Source organism: Periplaneta americana, chromosome 13 (genome assembly GCF_040183065.1).
Source record: "Periplaneta americana isolate PAMFEO1 chromosome 13, P.americana_PAMFEO1_priV1, whole genome shotgun sequence".
Classification (NCBI taxonomy): Eukaryota; Metazoa; Arthropoda; class Insecta; order Blattodea; family Blattidae; genus Periplaneta; species Periplaneta americana.
In genome coordinates, this window is record NC_091129.1 from 55,871,747 (window position 1) to 55,886,890 (window position 15,144).

Consider the following 15,144-nt stretch of genomic DNA (forward strand, 5'->3'; position numbering starts at 1 on the left):
TAGAGCATTTGGAGGATATGCGCCACACTGTAGAGCAGTATTTTCCAGAAGAGGAAAGTGAAAACAATTCTCAAAACTTGTCGGGCAAAAATCCATTTGATATCAAAGAAAAAAACCTTCTTCCCTCGCTTCTGAAGGATATGAAGCATTACTGGAAGTGACGTCTGATTCATCCCTGTAACCTCAGTTTAAGAATCTCCCTGTGGTGGATTTATGGCACAGCCTGAGAAAAGAATACCCAGTGTTATCAAAGAAAGCTATTACAATTCTACTTCCTTTTGTAAGTACTTACCTATGTGAAACTGAGTTTTCCGTGTGTACGTCCATCAAAACTAAATACCGGAACAGACTGGATGCAAACCAGACATGAGACTTTATCTTTCTAACATTAAACCCGATATTAAAGAAATATGCAGGCGTAAACAACAAAAACACTCGTCCCTCTGATCTATTTCAAATAGGTGTTTTTTTTCTGAAAAAATTAAGTATCTGAATTTTTAGTGTGAATTACAAAACAGTGTTAACAATGCAAGTGGACTTAATTTCTTGTATACTTGTTATATATTTACTAATCTTTGTAACAATAGCAAATATATTTAAGAAACATTAAATAAATGTTAAATACGAGAATGTATAAAGTGTGAGTTCAAAAAATATGTTTAATTTTAGTGGTAAAAGTAAACCAGGATTACTAATCTTTGTAATAACAGCAAATATAGTTCAACAATATTATTTATAATTTTTAAATAAGTATAATATGTGACATCAATAAAAATGTGTAATGTTAGTGGTAAAAGTACATTTGGTAATTTAATATATCACTAATATTCCGCTGGGTTCCACAATTCTATTTTAGGTTTAAAAGGGTTCCGTGGATAGAAAAGTTAGAGAAACGCTGCTCTAGAGTATGCCATTAGGAAAGTCCAGATAGCAGAGAGGGTTTGGAATTGAACGGGTTACATCAGCTTCTTGTCTATGGGGATGACGTGAATATGTTAGGAGAAAATCCACAAACGATTAGGGAAAACACGGAAATTTTACTTGAAGCAAGTAAAGAGATAGGTTTGGAAGTAAATCCCGAAAAGACAAAGTATATGATTATGTCTCGTGACGAGAATATTGTACGAAATGGAAATATAAAAATTGGAAATTTATCCTTTGAAGAGGTGGAAAAATTCAAATACCTGGGAGTAACAGTAACAAATATAAATGATACTCAGGAGGAAATTAAACACAGAATAAATATGGGAAATGCCTGTTATTATTCGGTTGAGAAGCTTTTATCATCCAGTCTGCTGTCAAAAAATCTGAAAGTTAGAATTTATAAAACAGTTATATTACCGGTTGTTCTTTATGGTTGTGAAACTTAGACTCTCACTTTGAGAGAGGAACATAGGTTAAGTGTGTTTGAGAATAAGGTTTTTAGGAAAATATTTGGGGCTAAGAGGGATGAAGTTACAGGAGAATGGAGAAAGTTACACAACACAGAACTGCACGCATTGTATTCTTCACCTGACATAATTAGAAACATTAAGGCCAGACGTTTGAGATGGGCAGGGCATGTAGCACATATGGGCGAATCCAGAAATGCATATAGAGTGTTAGTTGGGAGGCCGGAGGGAAAAAGACCTTTGGGGAGGCCAAGACATAGATGGGAGGATAATATTAAAATGGATTTGAGGGAGATTGGATATGATGATAGAGACTGGATTAATCTTGCTCAGGATAGGGACCTATGGCGGGCTTATGTGAGGGCGGCAATGAACCTCCGGGTTCCTTAAATGCCAGTAAATAAGTAAGTATTATTATTATTTGTATTCTGTTCCAAAGTGTAAGTTACAGTATCAAAGTTCTAGCCAGAAGTTCAGATATCATCTACACTGCACTAAATAGAACAAGCGGGCAGCTTAAAATACTTGGGGTGTACTATGAGTAGTAACATGAGCTGCTGTCAAGACGTCAAAAGGCAAAGGCAACTTTTGACAGAAAATTGAGTATCGTCTGTTGACCTCAGGAAAAATAACTAGGGAAGACACTAGTGAAGTGCCTTGTGTGGAATGTGGCATTATATGGGGCAGAAACATGGATATTAGGAAGAAGTGAAGAGAAACGACTGGAAACCTTTGAATATGGAGAAGGATGGAGAGTGTGACGAAAGAATAATCCTGACACTGATGAGGAAGAGAAAAAGAATTTGGCTTTGACACTGGCTAAGAAGAAACTGCGTACTGAAGGATGCACTGGAAGGAATGGTGAACGGGAGAAGAGTTCGGGGCAGAAGACGAAATCACGTGTAGACATCATTAAGATGTATGGATTAAATGCAGAGATTAAGAGGAAGGCTGAAAATAATGAAGACTGGAGATTGCTGGGTTTGCAGTAAAAGACCTACCCTTAGATAGAAAACTATGAATAAATGAATAAGTATAGTATTTGCATAAGTAAATAGCACGCACACACGTCAAAATCTCATTTTTCAGTAGATGGCACTTAGCCCCTTTTGAATTTCCAGTCTTAATTTGTATATAGGCTACATTAAGACTGTAATGTTTTTATACAAAGTTCTCAACATTTCTGAAGACTGTCTTTCTTTATTTGCACCACTTGGTACAAAATTGTATCAGCAGCTAGAAACCATGTTACTTTAGGTTTGTTGATGTCATCTGAACCATCGTGATGAGATGGAACAGTTGCACGTGGGTTTTCATACGCCCATACATGCTGATTGTGGAAATTTGTTATGCCATCTCGTGTGAACTGTGCTTCATCTGTAAATAATACTAAGGCAGGAAAGTTCGGATTTACACCACACTGCTACAAGAACCACTGACAGAACCTAACTCGTGCAGGGTAATCTGCTGGTGACAGGACCTGTACACGTTGCAAATGATAAGGATACAATTGATACTCTTTCAACAGTCTCCAGACAGTCGTATGAGGAACATTGACTTGCAACGCTACCCTTCGTGTGCTGATAGAAGGAGTCATGTTCACAGCCTCGAGAACCTCCTCCTGTACTTCTGGAGTTGTAGATCTTGGTCGTCCCCTTCCCAAAGCAGGAGAGTTAAATTTTCCATACTCGCATAGACGGTAATGGAGACGTACAAATGTCTTCCGATCTGGACATTGTCGCTGTGGGTACCTCTCCTGGTACAAACGACGAGCCAGCGCAGCATTGCCGTCCGCCTTACCGTACATGAAGTGTATTTCTGCCAGCTCTTGATTTGAATACATGTCGCACAGTTTAACGCCTACACAACACTGAATGTAACCTTCGCCTCGGAATGAACTATCAGAGTGCCCTCTTAATGTCTCCTTTGACGGCAACGACCTGCGAAAAGAAAAACGTTCCGGTGAATTTCAAAGTTGTGAAGGCCATAACTCGGAAATGAAGCATTTCCGGACACATGTTGTAATGAACTATTTTGATTGTCTACATGCGGGAAATACCTGAAATTATGCCCCGTATTTTTAAACACCCTGTATAGAGATCTAAGTGATAGAAGATTGTTAGTGAAGTGTTTGCATGGAAGAACACAAAACTGTAATGAAAGTTTCAATCATTGTATCTGGGAGAGGATACCAAAAACTGTTTTAGTAGGCCTACTTACACTTAAAATAGGGGTTCTGGATGCTGTCATATGCTTTAATGAAGGAGTTGTGTCCAGATGTGAAGTTCTAGAACTGTTAGGTGTGCCTTGTGGTGTGAACATGGAAAGAGGACTAGTCACTATTGATCAAAGAAGGGTCAGCGATGGTGAAAATGCAGTTATGGACTCCACCAAGGAAGGAAGGATAATTAGGGCCCAAAAAAGGAGGAGGGATGATCAGAATTTGGAAACACAAGATTAATATGGACCAGGAATGCATGAAGTGTAGCTCAGGTCAGAAAAAATCAAAGATTTATCTTTACTTTGAATTTTCTCTAAACTAATTTTTTCCCTATAAAGGTGCATGTATCTAAAAAAACTATTTGAGCTAGAGGGCTCAAATTTTCAACACTGGTTTATATGTTTGTTTTGATCAAAGTTGATTATTATTATCCTCCATTTCTAAAAATTTCAATTTTTTATATAAATAAATGATAATTTTAAGTTCTCAAGAAAAAAATAATAATTCAGAAATATATGCAAAATGAAAGGCTGAAAGTAGTCTACTTTAAACGTATGGTTGTCTAGAGCATGCAGTAAAAAAGACAAGCTTCTAAATTTTATAAATTTTGTATTCTATGCACCAAAACCTTTGCATGCAAAAAATAAATTTTGAGAGTGTATTTGTTTAAATAGCTCTAGAACAGACAGTATGATGTATTAGGTGAATTTTTCTGAGCTCAAAATACTCCCATTGATATCCTCAAAATATAATTAATATATATAATTAAAAGTTTTGATGTGGGAGGAATGAGAACTTTGGTAAATTTGCTATATTACCTATGGCCACTCACCTACAAGTACTAAGCTCTTGTCATGTGATGGTAAATGCTTAAAATCTGTAACAATAAATAAATAAACAATTTTTGTACTATTTCAAAAAATGCTCGTCTTTATAATTTTCTTCATCACTTTGTTTATGTGCAAATTTTACTATTACAAGAACACATCTGATTTTTTTATAAACAACTTCTATAAAATACCGCCAAAATATAATCTGGTTAAAAAAGCTACTGTAGCTATTTTTCATGGACGTAGGTCTAATGATATTATTTATATACTTCCTTTGAGAGGGAAAGGAATTGGCCACTCTACCAGACTATCTCCTGGCTTAGTTGCCTCATAAGTGATGCCTTGTGGTATCACTTGTGAGGTTCAGACCTGTCTTCGGACAGTTCACTAAACAACAACTTCCTTTGGTTGATGTCGTGCTGATAATAATTTTTGGTGTATATTGACAAGAGGATTGTTGAGTATGAAATTAATTTTCGTATATATACAGAGAAATATCGTATATTATTTTGAACATGCAATGACGTTATTAATGTTTTAGTTCGAGCTATCGTTTTGATGAAAGACATATTTCAGAAATTATTTTTTACAATATAAAATTGTCTCTTCACAGGCAACCTTAGTACTTCAGTGGCAGTGCAAACAACCTATTCTCATTTCAATGACAACATGCATTTGTTTCTTTCCTAAATAAACCTGTGTGACTTTTACTAAGAAAGATTACGAAATAGATTTTTCCGAGTGTACAATCAGTTCTCGCTACTATTATCCTTCCATTCCAACTTCATTCTCATCGTATCAGTATGTCATCACCTCTGAAGATATTTGTAGTTAAAAAAGAACTGAAATGAGGAATTACAGTTAAACAACATAGGCACGCTGACTAATATACTTTCGTGGCCTCTCACTTTGGCTTCTTAATATAAAGTTCGTTATGATTTTCAGTAGCTTATAGTCGCTTCCTTGCACATCCTTTTCCCTTTTTTAAAATCATAATCATCCTGGAACCTCGGAAAATCTGAATATCTTCTGTTGCTGAAGTCGCCAAAGGGAATTAATAATAAAGCTATCTAATCATAAAGTCTTGAAAAATATTCTTACCATATCTTCTTATTGTTAGAACCGATTGGATCAACATTATACACACCTAACTGATAAGATATTTCTTTTTCTGTTCTGTTATCACACAGTAAGTATTCACCTACAGTATAATTCTGTGGTGCCTTGACGACAAGTTGTAAAATATTCGCATTAAAATAAAAGTGCTTTAAAAGGGTGCAAGAAGTGGAAACATATACTACGTTAGAGCAACACAAAAAACTACTCATAATCACTCCCTTCCACTAATTTGGAAAATCTAAGGGAAAAGTATACTTTATTAATATGAAAAAACTAAAGGTGAGTCACACTGCCGAACTTCATAGCGCCAAACACTCGTCACTCCTTGTCATGCGTTTTACAGCTATAACATTTTCTGCCTGCAGCAGATAAATTCATTTCGTACAGCGTTTTTTCATTGGGCCGAAAATACATTTCCATTAAATAAGACACAACCTCTCTTTCGATGGTTATATGATTACCAACTTAAATCGCTAACAATAATTAACACAGTTGATAGTAAGTAAAGAAATGAACACAAGGTCCCACATTACACAAAACATACTTCTCAGATTAATGATTTCAAGAATATTTCAAATTCGACATTGACAAGAATATATTATTTCAGATTTTTTGTCCTGATAATATCAGCATCGGCAAAGAAGATATTTTCTCAACCATTGAATGAAACTTGTGGTCATAAAATATAAAGAACGCATCCTTTATTATTTTATTTCTATATGACAAGGTAAGCTATGGTGTGCTAATCACAAAACAATTATCACAATAGTTAAAAGAATAAGTTATATGTATACTGCACTCTCCGGGTAAAGTTTTCTGTTAATATCAATGTTTAATTTATTTTAACCAAGGATTTGAAGATGTTATGGAGTTTTATTTCATGGCTGAAATATTTCTTTAACTTCGACGTATCTTTTAACGTAAGTTTTGCTCTCAATTTACGCAACTTTCTAAAACATGACTCCTGACATGTCGTACGTCCTGCCATCTAGTGAGAAATTTCCACAACTGTGTAACATGTAATGGATGTAGGAGTGATCTTCACTTAGTGATATAAAAAATTCTTCTAAGATTGTAAGTATATTTTTTTGCTGAAGAGGGAGCGTGAAGTATAATTAACTAGTGGTCTGTGCAGCAAATACTGCAAATGAAGTCCATAAGAAGTTCAAATAAAAATTTTTCAGATTTATTTTCAATGAAGAATACCGGATATTTTTTAAGTTATTTGCTTCCATAATAGTGAAACATACTTTCTCTGAATGTTTTTATGCCAAATACTTTTCCTTGAACTTATCCATCTTCAGTTCTTGAGTTTCAATGCGAAAATGCAAGTAACAATGTCAGGACGATCAATGGGTTTTTCATGTGAGAATAATGTGGTAGCTATTTCAGGTCACTGCGGATTGTGAGAGTTAAGAAAATGTAACGTTTGTCATGCTTTCAACAAAAGACATAGCATCTTGGAATAGTTGCTGCATGCTTCGTAAACTACCCTGAAAGGTAGAGGGCAGAATCACTTTTTTTACTAAGAGATCTTGCTGAGGTGATGAAGAGATTATAAAATCTTGTAGGCATCTTATTTTATCAGTAAGTAATACCTTTTGGTATTTTCTTAGGACTTGTAATTTTTGCGCTTCCTCCTGAGAATACTGATCTTCCAAATATTGCTGGGTTAATTTGTGTGACTAATGAAAGTGTGAGAAGTGGTTATGAACAGCAATCCAAAATGGTAGAAGCTGAAGTAAAGTCTTTCTATTGGGCTTGTTTTGCTGGCGTGTGGCAATGTATTGCAATTACGATTCATCAGGGAAGAGGTGATATACTTAATAAGATCACAGTGAGGGCTTAATTTGGTCCGCCCTTGTCTGCCATGCACAACATAACAGTATTTTGGTGGTCCACCTCTATGGAGACAAAAACACCTGCAATGTCTTCTGCAGTAAGTTTATTGTATCGCTGTTGATCTAACCTAACATCATCAACAGAACTTAAGTCTGCAGACGGCATATTTTCTTCATTTCCTAATATTTGTCCTGCATTTTTATAGAAAATAGCATAAAGATTGTTAACAAAAATATCTGACAACTTTGGGAGCGTATTACGTATCTGTGAATGCTGGACATCATTTTGGCCATGTAAAACGTTAGTAAATGTTCAATCAATGATGTATAATTTTTCACAAGCTCGTTATGAATTATTAATGACGGAAGATCAGATACGTAAGTTATTTATGTCTATCCCGTATATTTTCAGCAGTATAGGCTCTTGTGAGGAACCTATTGCGAAATACGGAAAATGAGGCGAATGCTTTATCAGAGTTGTAGAATCTTATATGCGCCCTAAATAAAATTGTTCATCGTAAATCGTAAGCAATCTCAGTGTTTCATTCGTTACTGATTGCGAGAAATAAACTTACTCATCACGGTAGCAAGAAGTGAAATGGCCTATTTATATGTTTGGCAGCGATCACAAATCTAATCGATTAAACCAAAGAAATATGAAAATAATTTTGATGTAGTTTAAAGATGCAGCTAAAATAGGAAGCATGACTCAGCTACTACCTAGGAAAATTAGAGAATCACAAATATAAATATCTACATCACACCGCCATTAAATAAATGAAAAAGACACACACCACTTCATTAACAACTATAAAAACATTTCATTTTAAAAACAACATTGTTACCTTACGTAAGTTTCATAGTCTTCAGTAATGTATATATATATATATATATATATATATATATATATATATATATATATATATATAGCCGTTACTCAGTAAATTATAGAAATGAAGATCTAATTTAAAATATTCTTTCTCTGCTTCTGCTTATATAAAACTCCCAAAGGTTTCTACCACAGAGCTAACTCAGCGGACGAAGAGCAGAATATGCATTGAAAGACTCGTCGAATTTATAGTCTGTAAATATTTCAGGCATGAAATATAATTGAACAGAACCTTTATAAGCTGGATTAAAACAAAAACAGAGGTTATTATATTATTAATCCAAATGTGGTATCTGATGATTTTGTTACCGGTATTGTTCTTTAGAGATATAAATAATATTCAAGTTATCATTTGTATTATTTTATCGTTCTTCAGCGATATAAATAATATTCATATTATATTCTTATACCGTTCTTTAGCGATATACTGTAAATATGAGTAATATAATTTAATATCAGGTTTGGAACACTACAGCTGCATAATATGAGTGTTAGTTTTTTCTTCTTATATTATTACATTATATTATCAATTCAGACATCGGATTCTAGGGCAAATGCCTATTTTGTTTCTTTAGGAGAAAAGTAAAAATAATTATTAATATTTGTGTTTCATGGAAATTGAAAGGTATTCAAAGAGTTTTATAGTGCCCTAAAATGCCTTAAAACGGTTATTAGAGCCTAATTTGTTAATATTCGCCTAAAAATGCCTAACTCACTGTAAAGTTTCGCATTTTACTCTTACTTTTTATAATTTATACATGCATTCACTGCGAAATTTAAGGCATTTAAAAAGTGGAAAATTTGCTTCACACCGGCCATGAAACCAATGATAAAGGAAACAAAATGTTTTGAATCTCACGACACTCGCAATAGATTTCACCGAATTTAACATGTTTGGAGGCATAAATGCCGACAAAGAACCAACCATAGTTTTGAAGCAGGCAACAATCACAACATGTGCTGCTACCGATTCAGAGATATACTATACTATAAAAATGACTGTTTTCGGTCTGAAACCGATTAGCTGTACTGCCCTTCAGAGTGTCATAAAATCACAATTTTTGGAGAAAGAGTGTTTTTGAAATATTTATGAAAAGTCGTAAAAATGCGAATTAGTAAGGTAAACCGTTACAAAATATTTAAAAGAATGGCCCTCCTAGTGTTAATTTAAAACGCATAGAACGAGTGAAGGCAACATTTATTAAAAGAGCCCTATACATATCAAAATATGCTCCATCACGACTATGCTACGAAATGTCAAGGGAACCCTTCTATATCGAAGATTTGAGACACCAACTACTGCTCCCGTCCACTGCCCAGTACGAGAATCTCCTACAGGAACTCCGAACGAAGAGGTCACAAATATGGAGCAACTTCTATACAACAGAGGCCATGCTGTCCGACGAGTGGAAGAGACCATACTACGAACTCAGACACACCATTACACGCTTCGCAGTGCATGGTTTTCATTTCAAGATCTGCAAAACGATAGGCTACCATGAGCCCAGTGCAGAGTGCGAGTGTAAATTGTGCGAAGGTCCCTGTGAAAGATACTACGCCTTCCCATGCGGACTAACAATCGAATCACTAACGAGTTTCTGTAGTGAATAAGCATCCATGGAACGAACACACAAAATATGCATATTTTGCGCTTTTCTATCTATTATTATACATTTTTCATGTATTTTTGAGTTATGGTGAAACTATATACAAACTCTAACACTATATTTACAAAAATAAATTGTTTTAAAATACTACAAAGAACACTGTGAAACAAAAAGTGCCTCTAGATCAAAACTATGTAGACGACAGATGTCCGTCTTTGATATTAAACTACTCATTTTATTTTGTTACCGGTATTGTTCGTTAGAGATATAAATAATATTCAAGTTATCATTTGTATTATTTTATCGTTCTTTAGCGATATAAATAATATTCATATTATATTCTTATACCGTTCTTTAGCGATATACTGTAAATATGAGTAATATAATTTAATATCAGGTTTGGAACACTACAGCTACATAATACGAGTGTTAGTTTTTTCTTCTTATATTATTACATTATATTATCATCAGACATCTGATTCTAGGGCAAATGCCTATTTTGTTTCTTTAGGAGAAAAGTAAAAATAATTATTAATATTTGTGTTTCATGGAAATTGAAAGGTATTCAAAGAGTTTTTATAGTGCCCTAAAATGCCCTAAAACGGTTATTAGAGCCTAATTTGTTAATATTCGCCTAAAAATGCCTAACTCACTGTAAAGTTTCGCATTTTACTCTTACTTTTTATAATTTATACATGCATTCACTGCGAAATTTAAGGCATTTAAAAAGTGGAAAGTTTGCTTCACACCGGCCATGAAACCAATGATAAAGGAAACAAAATGCTTTGAATCTCACGACACTCGCAATAGATTTCACCGAATTTAACATGTTTGGAGGCATAAATGCCGACAAAGAACCAACCTTAGTTTTGAAGCAGGCAACAATCACAACATGTGCTGCTACCGATTCAGAGATATACTATACTATAAAAATGACTGTTTTCGGTCTGAAACCGATTAGCTGTACTGCCCTTCAGAGTGTCATAAAATCACAATTTTTAGAGAAAGAGTGTTTTTGAAATATTTATGAAAAGTCGTAAAACTGCGAATTAGTAGGGTAAACCGTTACAAAATATTTAAAAGAATGGCCCTCCTAGTGTTAACACTACCAGGAAGTGCAACAATAAGTGGAACTTTGTATTTTTGTCCAATTGAATCTCAATAACAACGGTTCATTTGAATGCTCGTTAACAGTTGCTCTTTCCCTCACCTTATTTGTGTTGAGAAGTTTTGAGCGGTAGGACGTTTTCCTGTGAAGTTTAACGCGATAATGCCGAAAAATATAAGTGCAAAATCTACATTGATCCGGCAATGGCTAACAGAATATTCAGAATTCACTTATGATGGAAAAATAATATTCTGCAAGATTTGTAGCAAACAGGTATGTAACAATAGTTGAAATATATAAATTCTATTAATTTTAATGAGTAGGCCTATAATATTTATACATTGACTGAGCTATCCTGAGGTATAATTCTTTTTAAGACCACTACACTTTAACCTTTTAAATTCCGATAGTTAAAGTATTTGCAGGTCATTAAAATTTTGATTGTTCGAACCCACTAACTTTGTGATAGAAATACGGCAATACAACAATTAGGATTTTATTTTAATTCAGTTTACTTTACATTTTTAGATTTCGCAAGAAAAGAAGTGCCACCTAAAGCAGCATGTGCAAGGAGCGGCTCATAAGGCTAAAGCTCAGCAGAAAACTCAACTGCAACAAACTTTACCAACACAGCCTACTTCATCCAATCTCAGCAGCAATTTCTATGCTGATTTAACCAGAGTGTTTGTTGCTGCCAACATTCCCTGGAATGCAATTGAAAATCCGGTTTTAAGACAGTTTTTACAAAAATACTGCAAACAAAATATCCCATCTGAGTCGACCCTAAGAAAAAATTACTTAGACAGAATATACAATGAAACTTTAGCTTCCATTCGGGAGGATATAGGTGATTCTTACATATGGGTCTTTGTGGATGAAACCTCAGATCCTATGAATAGGTATATAGCAAATATGGTAATAGGAAAACTTAGTCCTGATGGACCTTCGATTCCACACCTCGTATGTGTTAAGGAACTTTCGAAAGTGAATAGCCAAGCCATTGCTTATTTTGTAAATAAAGGCCTACAGTCTTTATACTCAGGTAATATAGACGATTCTAAAGTTCTGTTGTTTTGTACTGATGCTGCCTCATACATGGTTGCTGCAGCTCCACTTCTTAAAACATTTTATCCTAACCTCACGCATGTAACCTGTCTAGCACATGGCCTTCACACGGTTTCTGAAACAATCCGGAATGAATTTCCTCTTGTCAATTCGTTTATTTCTAACACAAAAGAATGTTTTTGTAAAGCCCCATCCAGGATTTCAATATTCAGAGAGAACTTTCCAGATATCCCACTCCCACCTCAGCCGGTTGTTACACGATGGGGAACCTGGATTAAGTCAGTGGTGTATTATTCTAAGTATTTTAAAGAAGTGGTCACAGTTATTGATAAATTACCTGAAACTGATAGTGCAGCGTGTGTGAAAACAGTGAAAGATTGTCTGAATGACTCACGAGTGAAAAACGATATTGCCTACATAACATCAAACTTTTCTTTCATACCTGCAAGCATTGAACAATTAGAACTTGAAAAACAATCTCTTTGTAGCCAAATAGCAATAGTAAAGGAAGCTCAAGTGAACATACATTCTGCTTTGGGCGAAACTGGGAAAAAAGTTAAAAATAAGTGGGACAACGTATTAAATAAGAATGTAGGATTTTCATTGTTGGAAAAAGTATCAAGAGTGATATCGGGGGAAAGTGTAAATGTTCCAGTAAGTATTGATGTTTCTATTGTACCTAATTTAAAATTTGCGCCTCTCACATCAGTTTCGGTTGAAAGAAGTTTTTCTGCTTTCAAAATGATTCTCAGTGACAAAAGGCAAAGGTTAACTGTGGAAAATTTAGAAAAAATTCTGGTGGTGTACTGTGCAGATAATTATAATAAAGTCTGAGCATGGAACTGAATTTCAATAACTTAAAATGAGTAATCTTGATATCAATAATCATTATTTCATTAGTTTCAATATATTAAATTTTGTGCAGCTCTGTTTATAAATATAATATAGTATTCTTTTTTAATGTTTAAACATACTTTTTTGTGCGTATTTTAGTGTACAACTAAAAATGTCAGTGAAAGAAATAAGTATGATACCTTGATGTGCCTAAAATGCCTATTTTCATTAAAATAGAGCCTAATTTTACAAATTTTGAGCTTATTTTAGGCGCCTAAAACTGCAATTTTTAGTGCCTAAAAATCCGATGTCTAATTATCATATAACATAATAAAATGAAAAGGAGTGACGAGGATTTGAACCTGAAACGCTGACATCTAAATTCCGGCGTTCTCCCCACTGAGCTATGGCATTTACTTCGAGCTGACGTAATGCAACCCACTTTCAGAAACACTACAACTTAACATTCATGTAGATTATATTCTGAATATTTAATAATGATATAAAATGGTTACGTTTATGACAATAATATCTGTAGTTGTCGTAGCAGGTGCAGCAGCAGTAGTAGTACTGATAACTATAATTAAAGCAATGATTAAGGACGCATTGTGTTGATACAGTTCAATGCAGGTCTTTTGAAAACAAATTACGGCTCTGAAGTCGAGATTACGAACTATATTTTTTTTTTACTGTGTGGAATTTATATCTGCAAATGATAGATTTATTAATAAGACTCTAATATGTATTTATATTATTATTTTTAATTGAAAAATGTATATTTTTATCATAGTGAATGAATATTTTGCCATTATTTTAAGACCTAGGTAAAGGCTAAGACTCTTCGAGAAAACCACGACGCCATTTCTGCATGCAACTTTGACTTACATGGTTGCAGAGAGAGGTGAAGGAACGAAAGAAAGTGTAATAGGGATGTGAAAGTCAAGTAGGCGTTTTCACGTTTCAGAAAGGCTAGCTCGGAGATGGGTACATAATTATCAACGTTCGGCATTTTTGGCCGAAAAAATGGGAGTGGTGGAAAGAAAATTTCAACACCACAACAGGACGCCACATTAGTGACAGAGGTTGAAAGGAATCCCTTTCATACCTCTGCTGTTTTGAAGGTATCGTAGTTGTTACTTTCCCTGGCCACGAAAAGACCGTGAGAAATCGTTTAAGGATCGCCAATTTGAGATATCGAAATGGCATTCCTAGGTAATTTCATAAAGAGGAGAATATAGAAGAGGGTTTAGACTTTGCAGTGGGAAATGATAATCGGGATTGGAAAAGGGTAATCTTTTCTGATGAAATCACCATTTCTACTACAAAGGGACCTACTCTTATAGGCTATATCGTCTTTCTGACACCCGATTCGAACAGAGATACGCTGCCATTCGTGCCCGTAGTGGTAGAGTATCTGTGTCATGTTAGAGGTGGATTTCTCATCGTGGAGTGGGTACAATCCATCGCATTCGTCGTAAATTGAACCAGCAGAAATATCAACGGTTGCTGAAACGCTATATTTTCTTCATGCTAGATTATTATATCCTGCTTAAATTCTTCAATTCCAGCAGGTGATTCATCCAGTTCACACGTCTCAATGATTCACTGGTTTGCGAGGAGACAGGATACCGAACTGATAGACTGGCCTTGTCGCTCTCCAGACTTGAACCCTTTGGAGAATATGTAGGCACAAGTAAAGAAGCATATTCGGAAAAATTGACCCAATTTCCCTCCAAGACGTGCTGATGATTTGTGGAATTATGCTGTGGCTGAGAACAGCAGCGATTTGGAAAGACTAGTCGATTATATGCCCACTCGACTGCAAGCTATGATCGAGATGGGAGGAAGATGGACTAAATGTTGATTCGTGGCTTTTCGTTTTTTAACTTTTAATTGTTTGAATTTTCTAAGGCAGACGCCAGTAACTTTGTTTTGTTTATGCCACGAAAGACATTTTTGTTGACAATAAAATTTTTCTTTCTTCCCATTTGCAGCTATAATGTCATAATAAATAATGATAAATTCATGGCAAAATACATTCATGAACCTGACTCTAACTACTGAAACAGTCATAAAAGAGACAGGAGCAATCATATTTTCTCGCTCTTTTAAAAAATAAAAAGGTCTAGGTTGTATTCGAACGCACAACCTCATGCATAGCAGCCCAGATGTGTGGGATCTAATACCAGCTGTCATACAGGAATGGAACAATCTTTCTCAAAATAAACTGGATAACCTG